Here is a 16,251-nt window from a genome sequence, read left to right as displayed (position 1 = left end):
GCTGAGTCAATGACTTTGTCTAGATTCTGACCAGGATTCTTTTCCAAATATTAATAAATGGAAATAGGATGCCGTTATCATTGAACCGGTCAAAGAATTGCCATTGACTTGAGTCTAATTGATTGAAGGTGCCTGTTATTGAGCATAGCTGGTGATTGCATTTGCTGATCTCTCAGCAGTACTTCTTTGTATTTCTAGTTGTTGAATGGCTTGTAAAGATATCGTGCAAGTACAGACTAAAAACACTCAGTAGTATGTAGTACTGACTTCATACTCCATGTTTGTGCGATCTTGAAAATTATTATGCATTACCCACAGATGTGTGTGAGAGGCACAACCCTCCCCTAGGGGGATGCGGGTGAGCTTAACCTCTGCTTATTATCATGTTTTTGCACTTTCATTTGACAAGTAATGTGTCTAATGCACAGTCAGGAAGAGTGTCAGTGACTTTAGCAGTTGTATGTAAGTACAACATGTCAGTCAAATGAAGTGCCGGGCAAATGAAGTGTCGGTCAAATGAAATTTCAGTCATTTGGTCTCGGGCAAATGGGTGTCAGTCAATTGGAAGTTAGGGCAAATGAAGTAGACCCATATATGCATAGACACCCAATTCAGAAAAGACTTTTTGGACAGTCTCAGCATCAGTAAACAAGCATGGATCCTCAGTCTAGTCCGGCACATCTTCATACACACACACACATATATATATATATATATATATATATATATATATATATATATATATATATATATATATGGATTTAGGACGTTTGCTTGAATGAGCAAATGTCCGAATCCATAACAACCGAAAACACTTTAATGAAAGCGCTTTTATTGAAAAAGCACTTTCGTTAAAGCGTATTACAAAAAAAAAAAAAACACTCCATTAAAGTTTTAGCAGGGGAGCTTTGCCCCCCTGCACCCCTCACACCCCCCTACTTTAATATTATCCCTCCGAGACCGCACTACAATGGAGAAAAGGGAATTTTCCCTTATCCGCACCGTAGTACGGCCTCGGCAACAGGCATACTTACGCAAAAGTGCTTCTTCGGTTCGGTAAAAAGCACTTTCGCGTATGTATGCCCGGCCGTTTGGGTTTCAGACATTTGCTCATTCGAGCAAATGTCCTAGACCCATATATATATATATATATATATATATATATACATATATATGTATATACAAAAATATCACATATAGCTATATATATATATATATATATATATATATCTATAAACATATATATTATACATACACGGCCATGGTGGTTAGCGTTGTCGCCTCACAGCAAGAGGTTCTCTGGTTCGATCCTCGGCTGGGGTGCCTTCTGTGCGGAGTCTGCATGTCCTCCCTGTGGTCGCGTGGGTTTCCTCCGGGTGCTCCGGTTTCCTCCCACATCCCAAAGACATGCTGTAGGTGGATTGGACACTCTAAAATTGGCCCTAGGTGTGAGTGCATGTGTGTGTGTGTGTGTGTGTGTGTGTGTGTGTGTGCCTTCTGTGGAAGGTTGGGCACCGGGCTGGCAACTCGACACTGTAAAACTCCACTACCAATTGTGAGTGGACAGGTGATCCGCTGTGGCGACCCCTAACCGGGAAAAGCTGAAAGAAGAAGAAGATTTATACACACACAGATACAAGCTCCTTTTACACATAATTATGCATTTAAGGTGCTTAGGTGACATTCACCCTAATCCTGGTCCCACAAGAAATGCAGTTCATTAGCCAGCCCCTCACCATCAACACTTGCTATGCTCCACCACAGAAGCAAATCATCCCTTCTTATCCTTAATATGAATGTAAGAAGCTGTGACACTGCCAGCCTACCTATCTGGAATTTTGTAAATAATTCTATTATTTGTGAATATTGATATAATTTATACAGAACTGTATGTTATGTACTGAGCTTCAAGAATGTAACCACAGCATACTTTGGTGGAATATAGAAGATTAACTTACAAAACTTCAAGAAAATAAGTTGAAATTAAGTGCTTTACAATGTACTATAAAAGTTAGCTTAAATGCTACAAGGAGACAGGATGTCTAGAGCTAGAAGTTTTTTTCTATTATCTTGGAGAGAAGTACTTACTAGGTTTAAATTGTAAAAGTGTTTTATTGCTTTATGACTTCCTAGCAGATGCACAGTTCTGAGAGATATAAACTTCTCACACAGAGCTGTACATTCTGTTAAGTTTCTGTTTAGCCTGGGAACTAAAGCCAGGTGACACAAAGTGATGTCATCCAAGCTAACCCAGCAGTAATATTTGATATTGATTTAAGAACTCTCTCAGGGAGACACTGTGCATTTTGCATTTTGTCTTTGACCTGGAAACATCCACTCATCATCACATCTGCACTTGCTTGTAAGTAAGATTCAGGGCATAGTATATCTTTTAGATATAGATACGATTATAGTAAAGATTAGTTTAGATATTTTCTGTATTTATTTGAGACTGTCTTGCACTGTTGTTTTAAAATATTTCCTGGTCATTAAACAGCTGCCTGCCTGATCCACAGTGTCTTGTATTCTTTGGACCTCCTGGTGTTTGGTGCCTTGGTCATGTTTGGTATACTGTGTTTGAGGATATCCCTGCAGATGTCCTGATAGGGAATGATTTTGATAATGCAGTACCATGTGTGCATGCAGTTACACGCAGTCAGGCTTGGAGACAAGCATGTGGGTCTGGTAGCCTGGAGGAGACCCAAACAGACTGCACACCTGCAGCCGGGACTGGTGAGGTAGTTACTTCAGGGAGGGAGCTACCCTGTAGAAGTGAGACTGAAGATGAACCACAGCTGCTTGTAGGTACTGATGCTCCCTTGGACAGAGTGACTGCAGGGGCAGAGGAAGTAGTACCCAGGCTAACAGTGAGGCACTGTTGTCAGAGAATACCAGACATTCTGTGGAAGGGGAGCTGGGAAGGGTTACAAAGAGAGAGGTGAGACAGGCTCAGCTCTCTGACCCTACATTACAAGGACTGAGAGAGGTAGCTAGTGAGGCACCTGATTCTCAAGGGAAGGGGGAATCTGTATACCAGGACAAAGGGTTACTGTATAGAGAGTGGACCACTGAGGGAGGGCTAGAGGGTGACAGAAGACAGCAGTTGGTTGTGGCCAGAGCCTACCATCTGCCACTTCTAGCATTAGCCCATGATATTCCCTTTCCAGGTCATATGGGCATAAAACATACAAAGAGACGTATTATGCAGAACTTTTATTGGCCAGGGATTTCCAGACATGTAACAGGGCACTGCAGACCTGTGAGCAGTGCCAAAAGGTAGGCAGGGCAGGAGACAAGGTGAAAGCTCCTTTGATGCCTTTGCCTGTGATTGAGGAGCCATTTCAGAGGGTAGCTATGGATATTGTGGGGCCTCTGAGTACCTCACATTCCACCGGGAAAAAGTATATCCTAGTGGTAGTACATTATTCTACCAGATACCCTGAAGTGGTGACTCTGTCCTCCATTGAGGCAGAAAAGGTAGCAAATGCTTTGTTAGAGATTTTCAGCTGGGTAGGTTTTCCAAAAGAAATACTGACTGATAGAAGTGTCAGTTTCATGTCAGACCTGCTGGCTTGTCTGTGGAAGTACTTTGCGGTGAAGCACCTAAAGACCACCCCCTACCATCCCCAGACTAATGGTCTTGTTGAGAGGTTAAACTCTATGCTCAAGTCCATGCTACACGCATTTGCAGACCAATTTGAGAGGGAGTGGGACAAATATTTGCCCCATCTGTTGTTTGCTTACAGAGAGGTTTCCCAGGAATCCACAGGTTTTTCACCATTTTAGTTACTGTATGGGCCTAAGGTGAAGGGACCTCTAGATTTGATTCGAGATGAGTGGGAGGGTGAGTGTGAATCCCGAAGGAGTCTGTTGTGGCATATGTTCTAAACCTCAGGTCAAGGCTCAGGGAACACATGGGCTTGCCCAGAAGAACCTGGCAGAAGCCTAACAGCAGAAAAAGGTCTGGTATGACAGGAATGCTCAAGCTAGAGAGTATGCTGTAGGGCAGCAGGTAATGGTTCTCATTCCTGTCAGACACAACAAGCTGCAGACAGCTTGGGAGGGACCCTACAAGGTGGTAAGGAATGTCAGTGATGTTAACTACATTATAGAACTGCTAGATAGGAGGCAGGGGCACAGATTGTACCATGTTAATATGATGAAACCTTACCATGATAGGGAGGCCCTTCTGCTGAGTATTTGCAGTGGATGGCAGGAGGAGTCTGAGGGGGATCTGGTGACTGATCTCCTCAGTGAGACCCAAACTGACTCCTCAGTGGAAGGGGTAGCAATGTCCCAGCAGCTATCCTATACCCAGGTTTGAGAAACCTGAGCAGTGTTACAGGAGTTTGGGGGCATGTTCACTGAGAAACCAAGGTACGCCCACCTGGTGCAGCACCATGTGGATACAAGACCCCAAAGGCCTATTAAGCGGGCCCCTTATAAGGTGCCTGGGAGAGTCAAACAGACTCTGAGGGAGGTACTGCGGATGGCAGCACCAGGTTCTTTGTGGACTACAGGAAATTAAATAGTCACACAGAGTCAGATGCTTACCTTGTGCCTAGGACAGATGAAGCCCTAGAGCAGCTGGGTAGGGCTAAGTATCTTACCACTATTGATCTTACCAAGGGGTACTGGCAGGTGCCCCTGACTCCTGGTGCTAGAGAGAGGTCAGCCTTTGTGACTCCTTTTGGCTTGTATGAGTTCACGAGGATGCCCTTTGGGATGAAAAATGCCCCAGTGACTTTCCCAAGACTGGTAGATTGTATCCTAGCAGGAGCAGGAGATTTTGCCCTTGCTTACCTAGATGAGATTGCCATCTACAGCCATTACTGGCAAGAGCATCTTCAGCATGTCAAGAAGGTGCTGGGTAAACTACAGATGGCAGGGATGACCATTAAGCCAAACAAATGTCAGGTGGGTATGGCAGAGGTCTCCTACCTGGGACATAGAATGGGGAGTGGTAAGATCAGGCCAGAACCTGCCAAAGTGGAAGCCATTCAGACATGGCCTGCCCCTGTTACCAAAAAGCAGGTAAGGGCATTTTTAGGGACAGCGAAGTATTACAGAAAGTTTGTCCCCAATTATAGCAACATAGCTGCTCTCCTCACAGACCTGACAAGGAAAAACAGGCCAGATAAGGTAGTGTGGACCCAAGCATGTGAGCAGGCATTTCAGAAGCTAAAAGGAGCTTTGGGAGGACCCCCCTTTGTCAGCCAGTCCAGATTACAGCAAATAATTTGTTGTGCAGGTGGATGCTTCAAACCACTGGGTGAGGGCTGTAGTTAGCCAGGTTTCCTCAGAGGGTGAACAGGACCCAGTGGTATATCTCAGTTGTAGGCTCCAACCCAGGGAGGAAAGCTATGCAGCTGTAAAAAAGGAATGCCTGGCCATAGTATGGGCACTGCAGAAACTTCAGACTTATCTGTATGGAAGGAAATTCACTGTAGTTACAGACCACAATCCCTTAACATGGCTACATCAAGCCAGCCAGCAAAATGCCAAGTTACTAAGGTGGAGCCTAAGGTTGCAAGCATATGATATGACAGTGTAGCACCGCAGTTGGGGTTAGCAATGCCAATGCAGATGAGCTCTCAAGACAGGGAATGGGGTAAGGTATTCCAAGATAGGCTCAACCTTCTCAAGCAATGTTTCTCAAGCGTCACTTAAAAATCTAGCTTGAGTTTTCAGGGGGGATGTGACACTGCCAGCCCAGCTAGCTGGAATTTGTAAATAATTATATGTCATTTGTGAATATTAATATGCTTTCTATAGAAGTGTAACAAAAGGATATGCAGCCAGCCCAGCTATCTGGAATTTTGTAACTAATTCTATGGCATCTGTGAATACTGATATGATTTATACAGAACTGTATGTTATCTACTGAGCTTCAAGAATGTAGCCACATCATACCCTGCTGGAACATAGAAGATTAACTTACACAACTTCAAGAAAATAAGTTGAAATTTTCAAGTGCTTTACGATGTGCTATAAAAAATAGTTTCAATGCAGCATGGAGACTGGATGTCTAGAGCTAGAAGTTTTTTCTATTGTCTTGGAGAGAAGTAATTACTAGGTTTAAAATGTAAAAATGTTTTATTGCTTTATGACTTCCTAGCAGCTGCATAGTTCTGAGAGATATGTACTTCTCACACAGAGATGTAAATTCTGTTAAGTTTCTGTTTAGCCTGGAAACTAAAGACAGGTGACAAAAAGTGATGTCATCCAAGCTAACCCAGCAGTAATATTTGATACTGATTTAATAACTCTCTCAGAGAGGCACTGTGCATTTTGTATTTTGTCTTTGACCTGGAAACATCCACTCATCATCACATCTGCACTTGCTTGTAAGTAAGATTCAGGGCATAGTATCTCTTTTAGATATACATAGGAATATAGTAAAGATTAGTTTAGATGTTTTCTGTATTTATTTGAGACTGTCCTGCAATGTTGTTTTAAAATATTTCCTGTGAATTTGAATTCTGAAGTAACTGTGTTTGTTTTCTGAGTATTGTCTTGTTCTTTCATTATTTATTATTAAATATATTTAAAGTTATCATTGTGGCTGATATTTGTGAGACATATTTAAGGTCTTAGCGTATTTGCATATGTATTTGCTGACACTGCACAGGCCACTCCTAAATAGCCTTGCAAGTCTTGGTCAAAACTACCATTTGGATTAATAGTAACATTACACAGTAGGATTGGGCACCCTTTGTTAAGGGCCTAGAGTAGCTGATAAGAGTGGTTGGTGGCAGTGATAACTACCTTATAGTCTCGGCAGAAGGGGGCATAGCTAGTAAATCTGTGCCAGCCTTTACCAGGTGTGTGTGTGTGTGTTTCTGTCATTCACATCTCAAACTGTGCGTGTGTCAGCTACTTGGGCAGGGACACAAAGCACTGGTTGGACAGAGAGGGTGCTGGAGGTCTTAACTTGGCTACTCAGCTGAGATCTCAACCCTATAGTTATGCCACTGGGGAATCTTATCTGGGATCTGGAGAGAGAGGGAGAAACCAGCCCTAGACTGACTGTGATCTCTGTGTGCTCTTAAGGGAAATTGTATTTTACTGTGTGTGTGTACTTGTCATCCTCCCATTATGTACGTCCTTCACTGTTGGCAGTGGTGAAGACTGAGGCCCCTTGATTACTGGGCCAGTGCAGGGGCATCACAGAAGCATAGCAAACAAAGTCCATGACCTACATTTCCTACTATCCCTTTATTCCCCTGACATTGTAACACTAACAGAAACATGGCTTAAACCAGATATCAGTACAATGAAATTACTGCCCACGGTTACAGCATCCTCCATAAAGCTAGAAAAAACAAAAAATCTTATTCAAAGATCACTTTATACTAGACCTTCTGGACATCTCCATACCTGAATTTGATAATGCAGAATTAATATTTGTTAAGTTAACAATTAACCCCAAAAAACACCTAAATATCATAGCTGGATATATTCCACCAGGCCACACTTGAAAGTATACTACAATTAATTTCCATATCTCTCCCACACAAAACTATACTAATGGGTGACTTTATTATTGATTGGCTCCTTTGTTCCTCTCCAAACCCTCCATCCCATGCAAACCTTTATGGCTTCACCCAACTCATTATGTCTCCCACTAGGACTGATAAAACTTCTAAGCGTCAAGCGTCAATCCATCCTCAATTGGATTTTGCTTAGCAACCCCAATCTCTCATCCCACTCAGGCTGTCTCCCTGACTGCCTTAGTGACCACAACCCAACCTTTCTTCTAAGAAACCGCATTCATCAAAACTGCCAGCCCTCCATCTGTCTAATCAGAAACAAAAAAAACTTTGATCCAAACAGGTTTATCTCTGCCCTAAAAAAGCTGCAATTGGGAGCCTCTCAAGCACCTGCCTCTAGAAGAAACTATTCCTTTCTTTAACTCCACCTACCTAAACATATTCAACTGTCATGCACCCCCCCCCCCAAGAACTATTAGAGTGAAATCAAAAAAAGCACCCTGGCTAAGTAAAGAATCTAGAACCCTACTCAGAACCAGAGATAAAGACTCCGAACAATATCATAAAACCAAATCCCATATAACTAATCAAACCTTCCTAGAACTCTGACATAAAGCAAAAAAACTAGTAAAATTAGACAAAAACAACTAGCCAGGAGGTAACTGCACCGAACTAACAGACTATTGCCCAATTGCAATTCTATCCCCTCTCTCAAAAATTTTGAAGGGTCGTACACACCCAGCTTATGAACTACCTCCTTATACACAAGCTCCTGTTTAATACCTAACATGGTTATCACCCGTCTCACAGCAACACCACAGTCCTACTGTCCTTTACTAACACAGTTAACCAGCATACAAACAATGGTCAACTTGTATCAGCCATATTCCTGGACCTGTCCAAGGTCTTTGACATGACTGACCCCTCCAAACTCATCTATGTCCTCCCCTCCCTTAGCCTCAGTCACTCCACTATCACCTGGCTCCAAAGTTACTTAGCAGAACATCAACAGGATGTCCACTGGCAACAAGACCTTTCACCCCTTCTCCCTGTCACCTTAGGGGTTCTCCAAGGCTCCATCCTTGGTCCTCTTCTTTTTTCTCTTTTTACCAACCATCTCCACTAAGCTGCACCCCAGGCCTCAGAGGTTCAGTACGCTGATGACCCTACCCTGATTTGCTCTGCTTTATCCCTTAAAGACCTCCATACAATTTCTCAAGATTCCTTCCTATCTGCTGAATCCTGGTTCACTAGCTCCCAACTTATCCTAAATCCCAAACAAAACAAAACTTCTTCTCTTCTACCCAACCAGCTACACCTCCCCATCCACAACCTTCATTATCCTCTCTAAAAATAAAACTATTATCACCCCAACAAACCATGCCAAATGACTAGGAGTGTAACTTGACAATAACCTGAAATTTGATATTCATATTGCCCAATCCATTAAAAGAAGTTCACAAAAAAACTAGATCTACTATATAGTAACAACAGATTTCTGAAAAATAGCACAAAAGCCACCATTGCTAGAACCCACCTCCTCTCAACTCTCCTGTATGCCTCCCCAACCTTAATCAACCTCTGCAAGACAGATCTAGCCAAACTCAAAGCCTGTTATAATAAAATCTCCAAGTTTGCTGCTAATGCCTCATACAAGTCACATCACTGCTTGTCACTTAAGCAGCTCAAGTATCTTGAACTCCCTCAACTTCTCTTTAATCAACTTACCTTCTCCCACAAAATACTCTATCAATCAGAAAAAAAACCTGCACTCAAAGATATCATTCAGCCATATTCCTCCTCAAGACACCTTCGCTTCAGCAACAAACTACTTCTACACACCACCAAAGTTAACACTTCAGCAGGTGAACTACTTTTTTCCCACTACACCTCCAAACACTGGAATAATCTACCTAACACACTAGTAACTAATGCCTCAACACTTCAATTTAAAAAACTATTCTAAAAACACACCTTACTAACTGGTTCTGCACATGTAACTCCCCTGGATAACCTATTCCTCCTTTCCACTCTGTTATTATTACTCTTACTATGCTAGCATGATCTACCACTAATGGTAGTTTCACTTTAACTGTACATAATCATTTGGATATATCCACTAAATGTAAACAACCATTCTTTATGTAAATTATTGCTGCTCTACTTATTGAGTCTGAAACCACTATCTTGTATGTATTTGCTTCTCACTTGGCTGTATTTGTTTCTCTCTTGTATGTATTTGTTACTCTTGGAGCTTTTCTCCCCGGGCCTCCGCTGAAAAAGGACCTGTGTCCAGTCGGACTATTCCTGTAAACAAATGTAAAATAAATAAAATAAATAAATATATATATATATAAATATAAATACATATATATATATATATATATATATATATATATATATATATATATATATATATACTTATGAATCCACCCACAAGGGGTTGGGGTGTCACTTTAACAGTGACAATCATCTAGAGCCAAGGATTTCACCACCAGGTGCACCACTGGCCTAGTAATCAAAGAGCCTCAATCCTCACCACTAGCACCAGTGGGAGACATACATTGAGAGAGGATGACAAGTACACACACACAGTAAAGTGCAATTTCCCTTAAGAGCACACAGAGACCACAGTCAGTCTGGAGCTGGTTTCTCCCTCTTGCTTGAGATCCCCAATAAGACTCCCCACTGGCACAGCTATAGAGTTGAAATGTCAGCTGAGTGGCCAAGCCAAGATCTCCAGCACTCTCTCTGTCCAACCAGTGCTTCATGTCCCTGCCCAAGTAGTTGACATACACACTCTTTGAGATTTAATTTATACACAGACACACACCCACACACCTGGGAAAGGCTGGCAGAGGTTTACTAGCTATGCCCCATTTTTTCCAGACTATAAAGTAGTTATCACTGCCACTGGCCACATCCTTATCAGCTACTTTAAAGCCCTTAACAAAGGGTGTCCAATCTTGCTGTGTAATGTTACTATTAATCCAAATAGTAGTTTGACCAAGAGCAAGGCTATTAGGGGTGGCCCACAGTGTCACCAAATAAATATCCAAGTACCCTCAGAACTTAAATATATCTCACAAATATCAACCACAATGAAAGATTTAAATATATTTAATAATAAATAATAAAAGGGGTGGCTACGGTGGTGCAGTGGTTAGCATTGTCACCTCACAGCAAGAGGTTTTCTGGTTCAATCCTCGGCTGGGGTGCCTTCTGTGCGGAGTCTGCATGTTCTCCCTGTGGTCGCGTGGGTTTCCTCCGGGAGCTCCGGTTTCCTCCCACATCCCAAAGACATGCAGTAGGTGGATTGGGCACTCTAAATTGGCCCTAGGTGTGAGTACGTGTGTGTGTGCCTTCTGTGGAAGGTTGGGCTGGCAACTCGACACTGTAAAACTCCACTGCCAATCATGAGCGGACAGATGATCTGCTGTGGCGACCCCTAACCGGGAAAAGCCGAAAGAAGACAAAGAAGAAGAATAAATAATAAAAGAACAAGAAGATACTCTGTATATAATCACAGTTACAGCAGAGTTCAAAATCACAAGAAATATTTAAAACAACAATGCAGGATAGTCTCAAATAAATAAAGAAAACATTTAAACTATACTTCATTATATTCCTGACTAAATCTAAGAGAATTACTATACCCTAGTTAACTTACTTACAGAGCAGGATCCAAAAAAGTGTATTTTTAGCGCTTTCGTTTTTAATAAAAACTTATTCAGAATAACAAGTATAAAGAAGCTGACCCTATTTATACACTTCCATGCAATTAATGACATCACAAAACAATTACTGTTAATACAACAATTAAAGCTAAAAGGCACACAGTTACATATATCAGAATTACATAAACATTCACTAAATACAATACTAAAATGACCACAAATTCAATCTTGTGAATATATAAATATATACAGTTATAAATAACCTTCAGCCTTTAATCTGAGTATAGAACTGATGGAAATATCACTGTTTAAACCTGGATCTTGCATACATAATATGCAACTGTGTGCCTTTTAGTTTTAATTGTTGTATTAACAGTAATTGTTTTGTGATGTCATTAATTGCATGGGAGTGTATAAATAGGGTCAGCTTCTTTATACTTGTTATTCTGAAGAAGTTTTTATTAAAAACAAATGCTCTAAAAATACACTTTTTTGGATCCTTGTCTATTCTTTCTAGTGGTATTTCAAGGTTGTTTCGTGGTTTGGTGTTACTTACAGAGCAATAAACAGATGTGGTGAGTGGATGTTCTTGTCAGGTCTTGGGATGCCACACCTCCAGTTTTTTTCCAGACTATCCGGAAATTAAACTGATTCTGCGGTAGTCCAGAAAACACTGTACAAACTCTGGTATTCTGTTTCAAAAAGGAAATAGACTAACAGAGTTTGTAAATCGGCTGATTTACTATGCTTTTTTTACAGAAAAGCATAGTAAATCAGCCGAAAGCAGGCAGCAGGAACAAAAAGAGGGCGCTCCTGCGGAGTGATGTCATCATGGTGTCACAAAACTGGCAGAGTATGGGCAGGAGAGGGGGTAGGATGGGTGGGGTTAGTGGTGATGCGAGGGGTGTGGCTTTACTCCGGTTTTAGCCATGAAGAAAGGCAACCCTAGTCAGGTCAAAGACAAAATAGAAAATGCTCTCTCTCTTTCAGAGATTTCCCAAATTAATATCCCAAATATTACTGCTGGGATACTTGCAGAATGACATAATTTCTTGTCATCTGACGTCAGTTCCCAGGCTCTAAACAACCATTGATGCCAGCTGGTAGCATTTAGCATCTACCTGCAAAAATACATAAACAAGGGCTTTTCTTAGATCTAAGGCAGATCCTGGAAGTCATAAACTAATAAACACTTCCAAGACAATACAAAAGCTTCTAGTTCTAGACATTGTATCTGTTACTGCACTGAAGCTGAAAGATAACATCCTTTTATTATGTGGTCATAAAGTAATTTAAATTTTCAGCTATTTTTCTGAAATTAACTCCTGTGTTCCAGTTTCCATTGTTAAAATATATACATCTAAACAGGTACAATAGTGTATTTACATTTCTGTTCTAATCCAGCAGGGTACACTATGGTCACACCTCTAAGCTCAGTACTTTACAAAAATATTTCTTCAGCACACATGTCTGTACAAACCATCTTATATGACATACAGTTCTAATACATTTGTGACACAAGCCTATGAATCATACTGATATTCATAAATGACACATAATTATTTACAGGATTCCAGCTAGCTGGGCTGGCAGTATCTCTTTTCATGACATGTATATATATATATATATATATATATATATATATTTATATATATGTGTGTGTGTGTGTGTATACACACACACACACACACACACACACACACACACACACACACACACACACACACACACACACACACACATATGAGTATATTTGGTTAATTTATTGACTGATGTTCTTTTTGTGCCATGTTTATGTACTCTTCTCTCTTTGTAAGTTGTTGATGCATGACCCAGTTTCACCCTTACATCAAAGGCATGTATACAGGTTAATTGGTGAGCCTCCAAAGTGCTTATAGAGTGTATTATGTGGCTGTGCATTGTTGTAATGATAGACTGGCATCCAGTCCAGAACCATTTCTTGTCTTACGCCCAGTGACTGCAGGAATAGGTTATGGCACCCCCCACAACCCCAAACAGGATAAAGTAAATAAAAGAGATTGAATGAATTAGTTAATGTATGTGTGGTCAAAGTTAAATGATACATAGTGGCAACAAGTATGACCTGTATGTGCAGCAACATTTTGAATATTTAACTAGAAAAATGGAGAGAAGAAATATTAAATGGCATAACATGAGTGAGGAAGACCTTATATTGCAAACCTATAGAAGATGATGATGCAAATACTCTTTTAGTGACAATACAGGCCATTAAAAAGAACATGCTGTGTAAAAAAGACAATTTTCCAGCTCTAATGTGGGAAATTGGTTTATGCAAAGTGAACATAAGGCACCAATGTATAATTTAAAGGCAGTATGAGTATTTGAGGAAACTGGCTAAATATTATACTAGACTTTTGTCCATGGACAAATAACTGGTGCCATAGACATGGTTTAAAACTCAATGCCAGATAATACCCCTCCACGAGGGAGAAATTCTACAGAACCCTCAAATTACAGACCTATTGATATATTATCCCCCTCATCCAACTAAAACAATAAGTAAAAAGGTCACACATGAAAACCAAATGGTTAAAAAACACAAAAAGAAAAGTCTAGCAAAGCTAAACTTTCCACTGTGTGTTACCTTAAACCTCTTGTATCAGAGGCAACATGGGATATATGCAAATTACCCTTTAAGGTTATGAGGTGTTTCAGCTAAATGGCAATTCTGAATGTCCATGACTTTTTCTTTTACTTTTAAGTCTCTTAATGGACAACTTCAGGTCAATAAAGCCAAACTCTCTAGCTGTGGACATGCATGTTTCTGGCTTCTTATGGCATCATCAGCACAGCATAAGAGGAACATTTGACTTTTGGAAACACAGGGTTGTGGTACCCAACTGATATCAGTAAACATTAGGGTGTCTACAAAATATCCCAACTAACAAATTAAAACAATGAGTAAAAGGTCACACAGGAAAACTCTTATGCTGTAATGATGATTCCATTAGAAGGTAGAAACATGCATGCCTACAGCTAGAGAGTTTGGCTTTATTGGCCTGAAATTGTCCATTAAAAGTAAAAGAAAAAGTCATGAACATTCAGAATTGCCATTTAGCTGAAACACCTGATATCCTTAAAAGGTAATTTGTATATATCCCATGTTGCCTCTGATACAAGAGGTTTAAAGTATTACACAGTGGAAAGTCTAGCTTTGCTAGATTTTTCTTTTTGTGTTTTTTATCCCCTTTATCCAAGATACTGGAAAAATGTATACACAGACAAATACTAAACCACCTCTTAAAGGCAGACCTAATTATATCCATACAGCATGGTTCCTGACCCTCGCACAGTACTACCACTGCCCTCCTATCTATTACACACAACATGGCCCAAACCAGAGACAATAATAAACTCATATCCACTCTATTCCTCAACCTATCCAAAGCATTTGATACTGTTTCCTATCCCATCCTCCTAAACAAATTTTCCAACCTACAACTCTCTACCTCCACTACCTCCTGGTTTAACAGCTACCTCTCAAACAGATATCAGTTCATCAGATGGTAAACATCCTTCTCCCCTTTCTGTCTTATTAAGACTGGGGTTCCCCAGGGCTGTATTCCTGGCCCCCTACTTTTTAGTATATATACAAATAACCTCCATATCTCCTGCCCCACTTTAACTTAATACAGTATGCAGACAATTCCACAATTATTAACACCTCCTACAATATACAAAATCTCCACACTGTCAATCAACAATCTTTGCACCTAGTAGAACAATGGCTAACTGAAAACAACCTGCTTCTCAACCCCAAAAAGACCAAGCTTCTCCTTTTCCTTCCAAAGAACCTCAATCCAGCTAAATAAGACTTCACCATCTTGTCCTTAGATAATACAATTATCACCACTGACTCAAACACCAAATTGCTTGGTATTACTATAGATGACCAATTAAAATTCAATCTACATATCTTAAACTGTATCAAAAAGTCCAGTCAAAAACTAGCTCTTCTATACCGCCACAACAAATATATACCTAACAAATCTAGACCTATACTGGCTCAAACATTTATTCTACCATCCCTGCTGTATGCTGCTACTGTACTTACTAACCTCCAAAATAATCTCTTAACCAAACTAGAAACCAGTTGTAACAAGATAGCCAGATTTGTAGCCGTCAGTAGCTACAAATCCCATCACTGTATATCCCTGAAAAGCTTAAAATGGTCTGAACTCCCCAAATGCTTCGCATATCACAACTACAAATTGCACATAGCATCCTAAATAGCCCCAACTTCTGCCCTGCCCTTACATCCATAATTACACCCTACACATCCAATCGTGACCTCAGAGGCACGCAACAAAACCTACTTCAGATGACCAATCCAAACAAAATATTCAATTGCATATTCTTGGAAGAAACTTCCATTGTCCCTTTGCTCTACTACCAAAAGTGACAAATTCAAAAAGTAACAAAATTTATTTCCAACATGCACGGATCTGTACTTGTCAGCAAGGAAATAACCTAATGAATTTTTCTTATTCTCTCAGTTAACATACCTGCTGTCTAAACTGTCTACACACATTACTCTCTCTGCGGTTAGTATCTGTACTATTAAATGCATCTTTGTTGTACTGTACCATGATGTTACTCTAAACTGTATATTACAGATTTTATATTTTAGCCATCCCAAGCAGCTACCTTACTCCCTCCCCCTTCTCCCTCTCTCCTCTTATCATAACTCAAATTATAATATATTTGACCTACTGATCATATTTCCCCTGGGGCAACATACATATTGTAAATAATTCCCTAATCAAATTGACTTGTAAATACCTACTTATTACTGCTTAGACTTGTAAATACTTACTTATTACTGTTTAGACTTAATATCTATGTTAGCAATGATAGTGACTATATATTTGTAAACTTTACTAATTGTGATATAACTCTGTTTTTTTTTCTTCAAATTGTACTAACATACTCTTTTGCTTCATGTACTCTTATTGTACTGTAATAACCTGTTGTTTAATAAAATGCATCTATGGAGCTTTTCTCCCCAGGACTCCATTGAAAACGGGCTCCTACGGCCC

Source organism: Protopterus annectens, chromosome 9.part0 (genome assembly GCF_019279795.1).
Source record: "Protopterus annectens isolate FY-2018-M chromosome 9.part0, PAN1.0, whole genome shotgun sequence".
In the NCBI taxonomy this organism is placed as follows: Eukaryota; Metazoa; Chordata; order Ceratodontiformes; family Protopteridae; genus Protopterus; species Protopterus annectens.
Note: the sequence above shows the minus strand (reverse complement) of the source record.